Source organism: Engystomops pustulosus, chromosome 7 (genome assembly GCF_040894005.1).
Source record: "Engystomops pustulosus chromosome 7, aEngPut4.maternal, whole genome shotgun sequence".
In the NCBI taxonomy this organism is placed as follows: domain Eukaryota; kingdom Metazoa; phylum Chordata; class Amphibia; order Anura; family Leptodactylidae; genus Engystomops; species Engystomops pustulosus.
In genome coordinates this window covers 155,517,448-155,535,259 of record NC_092417.1, presented here as the reverse complement: position 1 = coordinate 155,535,259, position 17,812 = coordinate 155,517,448, and the positions used below count along the sequence as shown (strand labels likewise).

General features: G+C 43.0%; 1 long non-coding RNA gene across 1 annotated transcript; it reads left to right on the top strand.

The window, feature by feature from the left end:
- The first annotated feature begins 1,223 nt into the window (after positions 1-1,223).
- LOC140071136 (uncharacterized) lies at positions 1,224-5,297 on the top strand. Its single transcript, XR_011849069.1, has 3 exons — positions 1,224-1,396; positions 2,610-2,716; positions 5,031-5,297. It is a non-coding gene; the product is annotated as an uncharacterized lncRNA (long non-coding RNA).
- The last annotated feature ends 12,515 nt before the right edge of the window (positions 5,298-17,812 follow it).

Genomic DNA, 17,812 nt, shown 5'->3' with positions numbered 1-17,812 from the left:
TTATATGTCCCCCCACCATTAGTTGTTTTATATGTCCCCCCACCATTAATTATTTTATATGTCCCCCGCCACCATTAGTTATTTTATATAACCCCCCACCATTAGTTGTTTTATATGTCCCCCCGCATCATTAGTTGTTTTATATGCCCCCCATTAGTTGTTTTATATTTCTCCCCCCACCATTAGTTGTTTTATATGTCCCCCCACTAGTTACTTAATATACCCCCCCACTATTAGTTGTTTTATATGCCCCCCCACTAGTTACTTTATATACCCCCCCACTATTAGTTGTTTTATATGCCCCCCCACTAGTTACTTTATATACCCCCCCACTATTAGTTGTTTTATATGTCCCCCCACCATTAGTGATTTTATATGTCCCCCCCGCACCATTAGTTAATTTATATACCCCCCATCATTAGTTGTTTTATATGTTGCTCCCATAATGCATTGTTTCATATATTAGGGTCCCCCGGCCGGCACAATAATTTTACTGCTGTTTAAAAAAATTAAAAATCCTATACTCACCTCTGGCTCCTGCGTCTTCTTTCTTCTTGCGGCTGTCGGAGAGAAAAAGGTGCGCGGCTGCGTGATGACGTCATCACACGGCCGCGCATGCAGGTTCAAAGAGCGATGTGCGCCGGGGTGGTTTTCCGGCCACATCGCTCCACCTGCAATAATAGTGGACGGAGGACCCTGCCCGACTGCCGGTGGCCGCGGCCGGATGCGATGGGGGCCGCATAGAAACGGTCCGCGGGCCGCATGTGGCCCGCGGGCCGTAGTTTGGGGACCCCTGATCTAATACTTGCCACATTGAGTCTAGTGTATACAGGAGCTGCAGGTTGGGGGCTTTTCTTTTATAAATGGATGAAGCTCAAGGGCAAACAATGACCCTGTTGCTTGTCTTCCTGGTGTCCCTTGGGTTTATGTATTGTGAGACCTAGTGTGTGATAGGTTGTAGCTTTCAGACCCCTAGATACAGTAAAGAAGGGGGCACCATGTTGGTTGTGGCAGCTGGGGGCCTCCTTGCAATTTATTTCTCTATCCAAGGAGAACAGAAGGGTCAGAATCAGTGATAGTAATATGTAACTTGTCACTCACCTGGATACATTGCTGAGAGGTCATGTGACTGGCAGGTGCCTGGCGTGTGATTGGTCACTACCTGGCACCTGCTCAGCAACTGACCAACTGCCAGTCAGTATTTGGAGCGTCCACAGCGTCTCGTCTTCTGCGAGGAACGATTTGGGATTTCCTTCTTCTGAGCCACAGAGGGAATTATTTTTGTCTGTCTTGTCTTATCTGTTGTTCTGTGTCTGTGTGTATTTCTGTGTTTTTGTGCTTCTTTGTTGCTGTTTTTCTGTTTGATTGCAGGTGGCACTTTCCTCATCATCAGTTGGTAAGTCCTAGTCATATATATATACTATATACACACAGGACAGTATACGGACAATACACAGTGTATACACTATATACAGGGTAGTATACAGGCAGTACACAGTGTATACACTACACACAGGGCAGCATACGGGCAATACACAGTGTATACACTACACACAGGACAGTATACAGGGAATACACAGTGTATACACTACATACAGGACAGTATACGGGGAATACACAGTGTATACACTACACACAGGGCAGTATACGGGTAGTACCCAGTGTATACACTGCACACAGGAAAGTATACGGGCAGTACACAGTGTATACTCTACACACAGGACAGTATACGGCAATGTATATACTACCCACAGGACAGTATATGAGGTAGTATATAGGCAGTACACCATGTAAAGGTGCGGCCTCTGTAGACTCGCTGTTACACATGGGGATGGATACAGATATCTTGTACTGGATCCATCATTGATCTTCTTCCGCTTTGGGCAGCGTCTTCCCTGTTTTCTGGTCCCAGGATGACGGGTGATGGAGGGAGGACGTCCATTATCATCTATAACTGATATCACTCGGCCATTGAGGGTCATCCTTGGACACAAAACTAGGAAAACACTAAAAGTAACCAACAACATTATATATAAGAAGCCTTTTACTTATATTCCAGTATAAAATGCCTGACACATCTATGGTCCTGGAAACTGGATCAATCTATGGATCAATCTCCCTGATGGTTTCCATCCAATGAATAAGATTTATGCCATGTTTTCATTTTACCCCCAAAAATCTTGAAAATGGGTTTAAATAATAAGTCTAAGTTAAACTTTTATAGAGTTTTGCCATTATAGACACTAATCCCCTATGTACAGCATAAGTTACAAGCTCATGATTACTGGGGGTCCACCTGCTGGGACCCCCTATTATGTATCGTGTATAGTGCTGGTCCCTTCCTATAGTGAATAGACGCTGTATGGGCCTTCTAAGGCTCCTGGGCCTGGTTACATCTGCATTCTCCTCGCCCTTCTAGTTATACTCCTGATAACCTCCATATAATAGCTCCAGATCTTTTTTGTTTTAAGATTTTTATTACATTTTTCACTACAGTGAAAAAATAAGGTATACAAAATGGGCCTCAATACAGGAGTGTAGTAAATGTACAGACGTAGTAACAGATGCAATCACAGCTCCAGGTCTTTATCATGTTCCCTTCTCTTCAGGAGCCGCCATGTGGGGAGAAGATCTGGAGCGACTGCCGGAGGACGAGCAGGCCTATGATGTGTCGACAATGATGGCGTCGGCACTTCTGGCCTGCTCCACCAATGCTGTCAGTGTTACCTACATAATCTCTGTACTAAGCTTATCAGGAATAGAGAAATGTTTCATTTTATGTTACTTTGTTTTCTATTGTACTCTGATGTTTACTTTGTATTGTATCATCTTGTAAAACAGATTGAATAAAAAGGTTATAAAGTTCTATGTATAATATGTCCTGCAAATAATGGATAATATGGGCAGTTTCATCAGGGGACAGTTATAGCCTAAAACTCCCCTCATATGGAATAAACTGTGTATCCTTCATACGGCCGCCCCTGACTTTACTAGTGCGGGCACTGGGGGGGGGGGGGGGGGTATATATAATACATACTGCTGGGGGATAATGTATAGAAGGGGTGTGCAGGTTATACAGTATTAGGGGTATAAAGGGTGTATATGGATGGGGCACATTCTATTAACAGGGAACAGTGTGAATAATGGGGCACAAGGTAAATGTACAGGAATCAGGGGATTATATATTGTGGGAAAGGGTCCTGATGTGTCAATGTGGGCCAACACTGGACCAATATTCTGGTTTAAAGTAACTATAAAATGTACAATTTGTCTATGTTCTCTCCATTGACTCAACTCGTATACAGACATATGCGTTTCTATGTAAAAATATATAAGAACCCGGCGCTCAATTCTTGTGCAAAAAGATCACAATTTCTTTATTGAAACAACAGAAAGCAATCCACATCAATGTAATGTTTTGGTCTGGTGATCTTCCTCAGAAACGGATTGCTGGAGGGTAAAGAGAGAGAGATAGAAGAGACCGGTCTATGGCCATGGTGTATAGCCTCATATGGAATTGTGGTATGATGATCCCCATAGAAAACAAACGCTGCCTATGGCGGTCATCATACACAATTCCATATGAGGCTATACACCATGGCCATAGACCGGTCTCTTCATTCTTCCTCTCTTCACCCTCCAGCAATCCGTTTCTGAGAAAGGTAGCCAGACCGAAACATTAAGGGTCTTCCTACAGAGGAAAGTCCACAGGATAGGCCCTAACTTGCTGATCAGTGGGGTCTCAGTGCTGAGACCCCCTGCAGATTGTAAAAAACGAGGGGTCCGTCTGACCGCTTGTCGCTCCTCAGACTAATGGAGCAGATGGTCGTGCATGACCGTTCTGCTCCATTTACCTCTATGTAGCTGATGGAGATCGGTGAGCGCCACACTCGGCAATTTCTGTCAAAGCCATAGAGATTAATGAGTAGAAGGTCATGTGTGGCTGTCTGCCCCATTAATCCGACGGACCCCTTGTTTTCGCGATCTGCGGGGGTCTCAGCACTAGGGCCTAACTTTCCTTTGTGGGAAAACCCCTTTAATTTGACGTGGATTGCTTTCTGATGTTTCAATAAAAAAATTGTGATCTTTTTATACAACTGAGTGCCCAGTTAATATATATTTTGCTGAAAGGGATGGTACCCTACTCGTGCACCATTATCTCCATAGGAGTAACGTATATAAAGTTAAATGTGTGTATCTATGGGCACACAAACACACCTGTGGTTTCCATGATCCCTCTACGAACCAAGTGCCTGGGTCCCAAATTATTCCTATTCCTGCCCCAGGTTTGTGGCTCGGACAGTGTTTTGTAGTTTTATTGTCATGTGAAGGAACATCAGATGCCGATTACACACGGGTCACAAACCACACACCACCTGGTAGGTAGGATTATAATCAGCTGGTAGCATGTTATAGAAATATGATTTTAAAAAATACTGTACTTACTTTTATTTGTGCCCAATATGTCAATTCCAAGTTATTCCCAGTTGAATCTGTATGTAAATGAGGCAGTCCAATGTCATGACCTCAGCACCTGGAGAACTGTCATTCCTGCCTATGTACACCACTACCATCTCCATACATCACACAGGAGATTTGTCATGTAAGAAGCATGGGGCAGTACTGGGAGAAGACAGGAATGGTCCAGACAGGAACCTTGGTGTACAAAGTACCTCATTAGCATATTAAACTTAAATTATCTTGGGAATATCTGGTATAATGGATAGAAATTATAAAGCTTATTTGAAAATTAAAACATTCCTCGAGTCTACAACGTGCTAATAGAAGATAATAACGCTCGGTGGATGTGGTAGACATAGAAAAGAATGTATCTATATAACTTAATATAAATGGTGTATATATAATTGATGGACTTGGCAATCATCTAATTAACATACTATGGGACTTCCATCCAACAGCTGGGATCTGATGTTTCTATAAAGTTCCAATTTATATAATTATCAATTTTTTTAAATACCAGAATTTTATGTATTTTTTTTTCTAAACTAAAATAAGAAGTTTTATTGTAGCCTCCACCTCTATTCATCATGGAGCATATCCTGAGGACCGCCGAGGACCATGTAAGTGATACTACTGGGTCCTACATCACACTAGACCTAAGTGTAACTTGTCAGAGTTAGATTATACACAACCCATAGCACCTGCCCTGCCGAAAAGACACAAAGTGGATATTCACCAATCAGCCATGTTTCTGTATAAACCTGCCAATCAGTCAGGACACAATCACTGGGATCTCTGTTCTCTAGAAAACCCAGGCTACCCCTCCATGAGCCACCTGGGAGAGACCAATTCAGGAGATGTTAATAGGATCTCTAGGTTCTTTAATACCTGGAGCCCATGGCTGATCCTTAGAGCAGTTTTGTCCCCTTGTCTCATTGCATACATGGGGCCAAGGCTGGATGTGCCTGGGGTCAGTCATTGTCTTCAGGGGTCACAGGAGAAGGACCAGTGATGTCTAGATATTATTTATATCCTAAAATCCCTTCCACAAAATGTCAATCCTCATCCTTTATGGTAATAACTTTATACCCTGTACTAACCATGAAGTGTCCTCTGTCCAGTTCTTCAGGGATCTCCGGGAGGAAGAGTTCACCTTCGAGAAGGTGAGAACATGAGCTCAGATCTTTCCCGCTTCTTACACATATGTACATGTACACGTCTTCTTATGTTACATGTCATATTATACTGTCATCATAACAAGACGTCTATCACATGGAGGGGGGAGAGATGGGAACAAGCCATTACCTACTGTACACAAGACCAGAGACCCCTGAACATCAGTGTCTTATGTTATTATCATTTCCAAATATTTCTAGAGATTTATCTTAAGTTGCAGGAGAAGAAAATGACTAATAATTTATGATTTTTATATTTAATATTCTTATAACAGGCGAGAGCCATTGGACTGCGGATCCTTGAGAGCTATGTAAGTCCTTCCAGCAAACCCCCAGAACATACAACATAATATAATCCTCATATCATCACATGAATGTCTATAGCTGCTATTCCCAATGCTAGAAGGTGACACATTCACTTCACTGCCTGTTCTCCACTGAGGACAATGTGATACAATTATACAATGTACATCCAGTTACATATATAGCGCTCACATGTTCTGTAGCGCTGCACACAGAGACAACACTTACATTTACTTCTCTGTTCCTGTAATGGAAGAAAACCCAGAAATGTCATCATAGATGTGACTGTATCACAATGTAAAGACAGTGAGAACATACAAACTATGGAGATGCTGGACTTGGATGGATCAGATCCAGGATTCCTTATAATTAATACAATGTTTTCTCTTTACTTCTCCAAGGATGAAGACTCCAATGAAGATTCCCAGGACGGGGTAAGAGACTTATAAAATATAGACATAAATCTCACACACAATTCTCAGATTATTCCATCAAATTGACCATTTTCTGATCTATTGCAGCCGATCTACATGAAACTTGATGACGGCGTGAGGATCCTGGACGAGGAGTCAGCGATGGACACATCTGCAGAGGAGACTTCAGAAGAGCCTGAAGCGGAGACTTCAGAAGTACCTGAAGAAGATCCTGCAGAGGAGACTTCAGAAGAGCCTGAAGCTGAGACTTCAGAAGTACCTGAAGAAGAACCTGCAGAGGAGGCAGCAGAGGAGGAAGAGGAAACATCCTGCTGCACCGGGTCCTGCATCCCTGTAAGAAGGTTCATGGACAGAGTAAGGGCCAGGATCTCTATGCTCTTTAGGTAAGTTAAGGTACAGTAAGTATAACTTAGCACCAGTCATATTAAAACACATAAAAAATGTATTGTTAGCATATAGAATATATTAGGGGGTCTTATTGCATTGTTTAAAATTTCTGGGGAGCACATAAGAGTAAGACATTCAGCAAAATTCACCTTCATACATTCCTCCATTCCAGTGCTGTCAGTCCAGGCCTCTTCAGCTATTACAGGTAATTCATGAGCAGTCATGTGGCATCACTTCCGGTGCGATGGAGACCAGAATCAGCACTGAAATAGAGGAATAGTAATGATAACCTTTATCCATATAGCGCCATGCAGGGCTGGCTCCAGGTATAAGTAGGCCCCTGGAAACAGAGCGTCTGCGAGACCTTTTACTGTACTGTACCTCCCAAGTTTTGCAGCAGAGAAAGTGCCCCAAGGCAATATTATTCTATTCAACTGAATCCCTGGACACCTCTCTTGCCTCTAGTGGGCCCTCCAAGCAGCTCTGCGCCCCGGCACTTGCCCGGGTGTGCTGGCATTGGCCCCATCATATTCTGTAGCGCTTTACAAATCATAAAGTGTGAAGATAGGTAGAAAAAAATAATGCAACTCATTATAGGTCTCACTGCTCCCCAGAAATTTTGTATGAAGACGCTGTTAAGGTTAGGGTCACATAGTGTTTTTTTTTATACACCGGAAAAACTCCCTCCATATACATAGATATATACTGACAGACAGAGAAATACATTTCATGTACATACATACATACATACATACATACATGTTTCCATCCTGCTCCCTCCTGCTGAGCGACACTTACAATCAGTGGAAGCCAATAGAATCTTTAGGGGGGGCGGATGCAGCATTATGCGTCCTCCCTGCCTCCACTGAGCATACGCACAGGGAGTCCACAGTAACATCACTGGTTAAATATCCTGAACATCGGTAGCAGCCTATCACTGGCTTCTGACGATGTTCACGGCCCCCCTTCTGTCCCCGCATTCAGGGGGGAGGAGGAGGGACCAGGGGACGGATCTCACGGTATCGGCATACAGCGGGTATGTCCTAGCCATACATGGAGTCCTCCCGATATATCCTATCAATGTATGGCAAAAACACCATGCGAACCCAAACTAACTTTAAGATTGATATAGAATTAGAGGTTTTTCTGGCCTCCAAAACTATGTATGGTACGGGGCCACATTAGTATGTGACGTCATCATCGCAGCAAAGCTTTGTTTGAGCTTTTATTGATACTAACATTGTTTTGAGGCTTGAAAAATGGTCAAATATGAAATAAAAAGTATTATAGATACTATAGAATTAGAAGCATAATATAAAAGTGATAAGAATAATTTAGTAACTATAGAATATGATATATATGACAGTGTGATAGGGGCAATATATAAGAAGTAGATACAACCAGTAAGTATAGTAATAGAGTTAAATAGAAGAAAAATGTGTAAAAAAATTATTTAAAACGTTAGAAATAGGTGTAGAAAATAGATAAATATCACTGGTATAATAGATATTTAGATGATTAGTAAGAGCAATATGAAAAGAATACTCTAGGTTATAGTGATAAAAAGAATTAAAGGGGTTTTCCCATTTCAGAAAATTAAAGTTATTGTTTGTATTGTTATTACTTATATTTAGTAATAGTGATAGTGATACAGAAAGTATATTGGAAAATTGTAGAACTTTTTATAATACAAACAATAACATTGATTTGCTGAAATGGGAAAACCCCTTTAGGTTATTATGAAGAAGAAACATAGTATATTAGATATAGTTGTATGTAATAGTGATAGTATTATAGAAAATGTTATGGGTCATAAGTATAAGAATAATATAGATTATAGTTATTAGTATAGAAGAGAAAAAAGAAAAACCCTAAAGTTAAGTAAATTATAGTTTAAATGGGTTTTCTGGGCTATGGATAATATATATACACAACATAGGTCTTCAGTATCAGATTGGTGCAGCACCCAGCAACCCCACAGATCAGCCTTAGGCCCCATTCACACAAGCCGTGGGAGGACGTATATCTGGCCACAGGTTTGTGGACATATATACATCCCCATACACGTGTAGCACCAAACTATACATGGGAGTAGATAGAACATGCTTTATTTTTCCTCATGTTTGCGTCCGTGCGGCGCTATTTGCTATGGAGAGGGAAGAGGTGAGCAGCGTAATCCCTCCTCCTCTACAACGCGCTGACGTGTGCTCGCCCAGGTTCACATGATGAGTTTTCATTGTGTTTTCAAATCCAGTTCAAACGCGTCAGAAAAAACTCATCACCAAAAGCCAAAAAGGCAAATGTGTAAGTTATTTATATCAGTAACAATGGGGGTTTCTCCTTATCGTTGCTACTTACCCAACACTTAAGTGTTTGGTGACGAGTTTTTTCCACTGCGCTTACAATGTGTTTCAAAACACAAAGCAAACGCATCATGTAACCCCCAAGAATATAAAGGCCTCATATTATCATAATATTCAGCCCTAATATACAGAACCCCCAATTGCATTATATACATATTCCATATACAGCTCCCAGTTTAATTAAAATCCTGCCCCTATATACAGAACACCCCCATATAGAAGTAAATATGGCCTCTTATATACAGATTCCCCCAAGTTTCATTTTATAGAGCCCCCCACAGATTTAGATTCCCCCCAGTACAAATATACGCAGCTCCCCATGCACAGATTTCCCACATTTCCATTATATACAACTCCCATACACAGACCACTCCAGTTTTATTGTATACAGCTCCCCATACATAGACCCCCCAGTTCCAATATACACACCGTCTCATACACAGACCCCCATTACATTATATACAGACCCCATACACAGACCCCCATTACATTATATACAGCCTCCTATACATAGACCCCCCCCAGCTGCATTATATACAGACCCCATACACAGACCCCTCTTTACATTATATTCAGACCCCATACACCCTATAGACCCCTCCAATACTTTTATATACAGCTTCCCATACAAAGACCCCCCCTTTTATTATTATATACAGCTCCCCATACACAGACCCCCAGTTCCATAACATACAGACCCCATACACAGACCCCTCCAGTTCTATTATATACAAACCCCATACACAAACCCCTCTAAATACTATTCTATACAGCCTCCCATACATAGACCCTCCAGCTCCATTATATACAGACCCCATACACAGACCCCCATTACATATTCTATAAAGCTTCCCATACATAGACCCCCGTTTCATTATATGCAGCTGTATAAACCCCCCCCCCCCCCCCCATTACGTTATACACAGACCCCTCCAAATACTATTATATGCAGCTCCCCATACATAGACCCCCCAGTTCCATTATTTAAAGCTGTATAAACAGAAAACATTATAGATATTATAGTGTTAGATGTATAAAATAAAAGTGATATGAATAATTTAGTAATTACATATACTATAAGCTAGTAATAGAATATAAAATGTATGACATAGTGTGTTAAGGGCAAGATATAAGATAAACCCTAGATAAGCAGTAGATACAACTAGTAAGTATAGTAGTACTGTATAGTGAAATACAAGAAAAATGTGAGAAAAAAAATTAGAAATAGGAAATATAAATATGACTGGTATAAGAGATATCTCGTTAAGATAAATAAGATATCAATATGCTAAGAATAACATAGGTATAGTAATAAGATATAAATTAAGTTATTATGAAGTAGATATAACGTGTAGTAGATAAAGTAGTATGTAATAGTCATACAAAGTATTATAGAAAATGTTAGGAACAAAACATATAAGAATTATACAGATCAGTGATGGCAAACCTTTTAGAGATCGAGTGCCCAAAATGAGACCCAAAAACCATTAGCTTTTCCCAAAGTGCCAACACAGTAATTTAGGCAGCAACAAACTTATTGCTACCAGAATCTTTGAGCTCCAATCCGACACCTTTTCACTCTTCGGATAGGACCAAGCAGCACAAGATGGGTCACTTTAAAATAGCAGGGCACTACTTGGACTGCTTGAGACTGCAGGAAGATGCCATGTCTGGCAAACTCCATGCCTGGGAGACAGCCGTGTGCCCACAGAGATGCCTTCGTGTGCCATCTCTGGCACCAGTGCCATAGGTTCGCCACCACTGATATAGATCATAGTGATAAGTATAGAAGAAAAAAATAAAAACCCTAAAGTTAAGTAAATTGTAGTTCAAATGGGTTTTCTGGGCTATGGATAACATATATATGAAATATGGGTCCTCAATATCAGATTGGGGCAGCACCCAGCACCCCCACATATCAGCTGTACTCAGCAGCTGATAGACAGAGAATGGGAAATCATAGGATCAGTCATCAGTATTTGTAGCTCAGAAAACTCTTTTAAAGGGAACCTGTCAGCAGTGATAGTGTGTATGATAAGAATAATATAGAGAGAGATATAAGGTAGATAAGAATTATATAAGAATAATATAGTTATAGAAGAATAAGTTAGATATAAGATAACGCACTGTATAAGGTCGGCTGTACACATCTGTGGTCGGTCTGTGAAAAATAGACAGTACGCTGAAGGGATTCCCTGAGCACATTGCAGAGGAGGTGACTTTGTGCATTGTAGTCATATGTGATGAAGGGAGTCCCATCCCCTGGACTGTGCTACATCCTGAAATCCATCCAATGTATAGTCCGATTTTCATGGACCGTCCACGTGTGCAGCCGGCCTGAGTGTGACAGGGCCCCATCCAGCGTTATCACTGCAGTGAACCAGGGAGCAGCCGATCGCCAGCTCTTGGGGTCAGGAAGGAATTTTTTCCCCCTCACATGGGGGTTATTTTCACCTTCCTCTGGTTCACACCTTTTTATGCAGTAAATCCTATAATTTACACTGGATGGTTCAAAATTAAAACAAAACAAAAAATTACAGTAATAAAAACTAATTGTAATTTATTCATTGTGTCTGTGTCTTCCTTACTGTGTGGTGTCCTTCATTATAGACCCCCGGACCCCTCTGCTGTCATCAATAAAATCATAAAAATCATAAAGATGTAAGGTATCAAAATGCTGCACTTACCAAAATGCCCAATATATCAAAATCTAAGGCCCCTTCCACACTCGCGTTGCATTTCACGTCAGAGTTTGATCAGGGTGCGATCAGGGTTTGGTCAGTGAAAAACGCACATTTTGCATCAGAGTGCAATCAGTTTTCAGTCAGAGTTTGTTCTATGGCAATTGATGCGTGAAAAACGCATTGCATTTGCATTGCACTGGCATGTGTCTCAGAGTGCAATGCGTTTTTGATGCATCTCCATAGACTTGTATAGTGGGTTTTTCACGCACGTGACTTGCAAGTAGATCATGTCGAGATTTAAACGCGCGTTAAAAAAAATTCGAGTGTGTGCGTGAAAAAAAATGCAAGTCTGAAAAGACCCATTGGTTACAATGGGTCAGAGTGCAATGCAAGTTCTGCGCGTCAAAAGCACGCGCAGAAAACGCACGTGAAAAACGCAAGTGTGAAAGGGGCCTAAGAATTATCCCATGCTGCCGAGCTGTCATGAAAAAAGACACATACAAATTTCCAATTGCTGTTTTTTTTTTTTTTTTTGCCATTTTGCCACAGATAAAATTTTGAACAAATGGGTGTCAAAAAATGGCAATACAGCATAAAAAAATTCCAAAAGTTCATTTTCAAAGTACATTTTGTATTCCTGTGACCATACCTACCCAAAGAATAAATGGGAAGTGTCATTTGGACCGTAAAGTTAAAGCCACAAAAACTAAACCTGTAAGAAAAAATGTCGCAAATACGTTTTCCCTGTCAATTTCAAAGTAATTGGAATTTTATTCAACGTTTTCGCTGCAAAGCAAAGAATATCTGGTGCCATTACGATCGGTGCAATTTGTTTCATACGTATCTGTAAATACAAAAATAGAAGAAGTTATGGCTTTTGTAACGTGGGGAATGGAAAAACACATAAGAGATGTTGTGTCACAAGGTAATATGGGTAATATATCTGGTTATATACAGGTCAGGGCTTAATATATGTACACAACAGTATTGGGAGTCAAGCACAAATAGTGTCTAGCTAATGACCCCCATACATTTCTATTGTACATGGTCACGGTGAATGTCATGGTAACTACCAGCGTCGGTCTGGCCCGCCGGGGGACCGGTGAATCCCCTGGTGGGCCCCGACACCTGCCATCATGTTTGGGGCCTCCCTTCTTATCCATAGGAGGCCCCTGCCGGCGATCGCAATAGAACTCAATGCGGCCAGGAACCGGGCGCTTGAATTCTATTACGGCCGCTAACACTGACTGGCATTGTTACCTGCCGTCTGTGTAAGTGATACGTGGCCGGGAGAATTTCCCAGCGCACGCCGCACTCTGCCCCTGGATACGCGGCAGCATCATCACGCTGCTGCGCATCTCTTGCCAGTCTGCGCGGGCGGCTGCAGCAGAAGCAAGAAGAAGGGAGCAAGGACGTGTCAGCGATAGGTGGGTAAGTTACTGTTTTTTTTATTTGAATGCCGAGGTGAAGGGGGCAGTACAGAAAATGCTGGGGACCTCCTGTATCGAAAATGCAAGGGGGAAGGGCAGGATACAAAATGTAGTGTCAGGGGGCCCAGTATGGAAAGTACAGATGGGAGGGGGACAGCATGAAAAATACAGAGGGACCAGGGAGGGGGAAGGGGCCCAGTATAAAAAATGCAGGATGGAAGTTGCAAAGGGTGAGGGGGAAGTAGTCAACATGCAGGGGAACAAGAGGTGGATTATTCCAGTAAAGTAAAACAGGTGGGAAGTAATGGGGCGCAGTTTCAAAAATACATGGTGACAGAGGAGGGGGGTATGGAAAATACAGGGGGACTGTGGGGGGGCAGGATGGAAAATGCAAAGTGAAGGAGCAATACTGGGAGAGGGGGGATTAGTCCAGTAAGGAAAATAGCTGTGGGAAGAGATGCGGAGGGGCAGTATGGAAAATACAGGGAGACCGGGGATGGGGTATTCAGGAACACACAGTGTGGGCAGTATAGAAAATACTGAAGGAAGAAAGGTGCCCAGGATTAAAAATACAGTGAGGAAGAGGGCACAGTAAATAAATTGCAAAGGGGTGGGGGACAATAAATAAAATGTAAGGGGCAGTATATGTAAACTAAACAATAAACCTCTTTGCCTGTTGCATCGTTTTTACATTAAATTTTTGCTCCCCAGCCTCAAAAAGCTATAACTTTTTCATTTTTCCGTGTACAGAGCTGTGCGAGGGCTTATTTTCTGCATAATGAATTTTATCAGAGACGTTAATTATTATTCCATGCCATGTACGGGGTAGAGCAGGAAGGGTACTTGTCTCAGTTCGGCGCACACAGATAGGGGACATACACAAGATGAATCCAAAAAAGGGGGTATTTTATTTTGTATCTCTGGAACACAACGCGTTTCGGAGTCTACAATGACTCCTTTATCAAGTGGATAGATACTGGGGGAACATAAAAAAGGGTTTTGGGGAGGGGAGAAGTACATATATAGTACAGAAAGTTGGTAAAAATGAATTATTTGTGTTTTAAAAGAACTCTATGCAAACACAAATGAATAAAAACAGTAATATGAGTGGTAATAGATGCATAAAACAAATTAAGAATACGTAAATTCATCTATTATTACAAAATTGAATACATGATTGAGTACTAATTGTGCGTGATTAAAATAATGAATAAATAGATAAATGAATAATTCAATACATAGTTCAATGCATGGTACATGAGACAGGTTCGTATATAATGAAACCTATATGCTCTTAATGTAAATCACTGAGTAAACTTGAATAATATAATGCATATATAAATAAACTAATTGAATAATTAAATAAATAAATAAATGTAGCTATGGCACAAGTGGACAGTCTGTTATTTATATATAAATTAAACTGTAAAGCCTCTATATTTTGATGTAAATAGCATAAATGAGTTAGCGGTGGCTTATGGGAAGCGAAATTAAATGAATAAATAGATGGATGAGCAGATATAATTAACATAGGGAGAGCGTGAGAGCTTACATGCACCGCGGGTGAAGGACCGATTCCCCGAAGCTGTCAGGCAGCGTTGGCTTTGTTGTTAAATATAGATGCCGACTAGAGATGAGCGAACATGCTCGTCCGAGCTTGATGCTCGGTCGAGCATTAGGGTACTCGAAACTGCTCGTTGCTCGGACGAATACTTCGCCCGCTCGAGAAAATGGCAGCTCCCGCCGTTTTGCTTTTTGGCGGCCAGAAACAGAGCCAATCACAAGCCAGGAGACTCTGCACTCCACCCAGCATGACGTGGTACCCTTACACGTCGATAGCAGTGGTTGGCTGGCCAGATCAGGTGACCCTGGGATAGACTAGCCGCTGGCCGCGCTGCTCGGATCATTCTGTCTCTGGATGCCGCTAGGGAGAGAGCTGCTGCTGGTCAGGGAAAGCGTTAGGGTGTTCTATTAGCTTACTGTTAGGCAGGAGTGATTCTCAAAGAACCCAACAGCCCTTCTTAGGGCTACAATAACGTTCTACTTTTTTTATTTTAATTTGCATCTTTTACCATTTTGTGAGGAATTAGCAGGGGGACTTGCTACCGTTGTGTTTAGCTCTTAGTGGCACACATATCCATAGCAAAGACCGAAGTGGGAAAATTCAGTAGGGGTTGGATTTCTATTAGGCAATAACTCAGTGTCATCTCATCTGGCATAGTAGTGTGCTTCCTTTGATACTTGGCTAGAAAATAGCCATAGGAGAATACAAACAGCTTCTTGAAGCCTACAGTAGCGTTCTATATATTTGATTTCTGGTTGATCTGCTGGTGGCTTTAGTTTCTGCAGTGCATGTACTTGCCAATTCTGAGCAATTTGTAGTGAGACTTGCGACCGCTGTGTTCTGCGCTTAGTGGCGCACATATCCATAGCAAAGGCTGAAGTGGGAAAATTCAGTAGGGGTTGGATTTCTATTAGGCACTAACTCAGTGTCATCTCATCTGGCATAGTAGTGTGCTTCCTTTGATACTTGGCTAGAAAATAGCCATAGGAGAATACAAATAGCTTCTTGAAGCCTACAGTAGCGTTCTATATATTTGATTTCTGGTTGATCTGCTGGTGGCTGTAGTTTCTGCAGTGCATGTACTTGCCAATTCTGAGCAATTTGTAGTGAGACTTGCGACCGCTGTGTTCTGCGCTTAGTGGCGCACATATCCATAGCAAAGGCTGAAGTGGCAAAATTCAGTAGGGGTTGGATTTCTATTAGGCACTAACTCAGTGTCATCTCATCTGGCATAGTAGTGTGCTTCCTTTGATACTTGGCTAGAAAATAGCCATAGCAATAGGATAGGATTGTTTGGTTCTAAAAACTCAAAAAAAAACAAAAAACACAAAAAAAAACAAAAAACACAAAAAACACAAGTAAAAAAAAAAAAAAAGTTATAACTCTCATTTTAAAAATGTTTAACCCCAGGGCTAGGGGTAGAGGACGAGGGCGGGGACGTGGGCGTCCAACTACTGCAGGGGTCAGAGGCCGTGGTCCTGGGCGGGGTGAGACACCACCTGCTGATGAGGGAGCAGGGGAACGCCGCAGAGCTACACTCCCTAGGTTCATGTCTGAAGTTACTGGGACTCGTGGTAGAGCACTGTTGAGGCCAGAACAGTGCGAACAGGTGATGTCGTGGATTGCTGACAATGCTTCGAGCAATTTGTCCACCACCAGTCAGTCTTCCACGCAGTCCACCCATGTCACCGAAATCCCCACTCCTCCAGCTCCTGCACCTCAGCCTCCTCCCCCCCAGTCTGCCCCCTCCCAGGAAAATTTGCCATTTGAACCGGCATACTCTGAGGAACTGTTTTCTGGACCCTTCCCACAGTCACAAACCACTTGTCCGGTTGCTGCTGAGCAATTTTCCGATGCCCAGGTTTTCCACCAGTCACAGTCTGTGGGTGATGATGACCTTCTTGACGTAGTGGAAGTGTGTAAAGAGGTGTCCGACGATGAGGAGACACGGTTGTCAGACAGTGGGGAAGTTGTTGTCAGGGCAGGAAGTCCGAGGGGGGAGCAGACTGAGGGATCGGAGGATGATGAGGTGACAGACCCAAGCTGGGTTGAGAGGCCGGGTGAACACAGTGCTTCTGAGACGGAGGAGAGTCCTCGACCTGAACAGGTTGGAAGAGGCAGTGGTGGGGCCAGACGGAGAGGCAGGGCCAGAGCTGGTGCATCAGCGCCACTGTCAACTAGTGAAGCTCCCGTGGTGAGGGCTCTTGCGGCGAGGGCTAGATCTTCAGAAGTGTGGAGGTTCTTTAAGGAAACACCGGATGACCGACGGACTGTGGTGTGCAACATTTGCCAAACCAGGCTCAGCAGGGGTTCCACCACTACTAGCTTAACTACCACCAGTATGCGCAGGCATATGAATGCTAAGCACCCCACTCAGTGGCAACAAGCCCGTTCACCTCCGGCCGTGCACACCACTGCTCCTTCCCCTGTGTCAGCTGCTAGTCAGCCCCCTGCCCAGGACCCTGCCACAAAAACCCCATCGTCGCCTCCACGATCCTCCACAGCATCCACCAGCGTTCAGCTCTCCATACCCCAGACGCTGGAGCGGAAACGCAAATATAGTGCAACCCACCCGCACGCCCAAGCCCTTAATGTGCACATCTCCAGATTGCTTAGCCTGGAGATGCTGCCCTATAGGCTAGTAGAGACCGAGGCCTTTCGCAACCTCATGGCGGCGGCCGCCCCTCGGTATTCGGTCCCCAGCCGCCACTACTTTTCCCGATGTGCCGTCCCAGCCCTGCACCAGCACGTGTCAGACAACATCATCCGTGCCCTGACCAACGCCGTTTCTGACAAGGTCCACCTGACCACGGATACGTGGACGAGTGCTGCCGGGCAGGGCCACTATATATCGCTGACGGCACATTGGGTTAACTTGGTGGAGGCTGGGACCGAGTCTGACCCTGGGGCTGCTCATATACTGCCGACGCCGAGGATTGCGGGGCCTACCTCGGTCCAGGTGTTTCAGGCCTACTATGCCTCCTCCTCCTCCCACCCCTCCTCCACCTCCT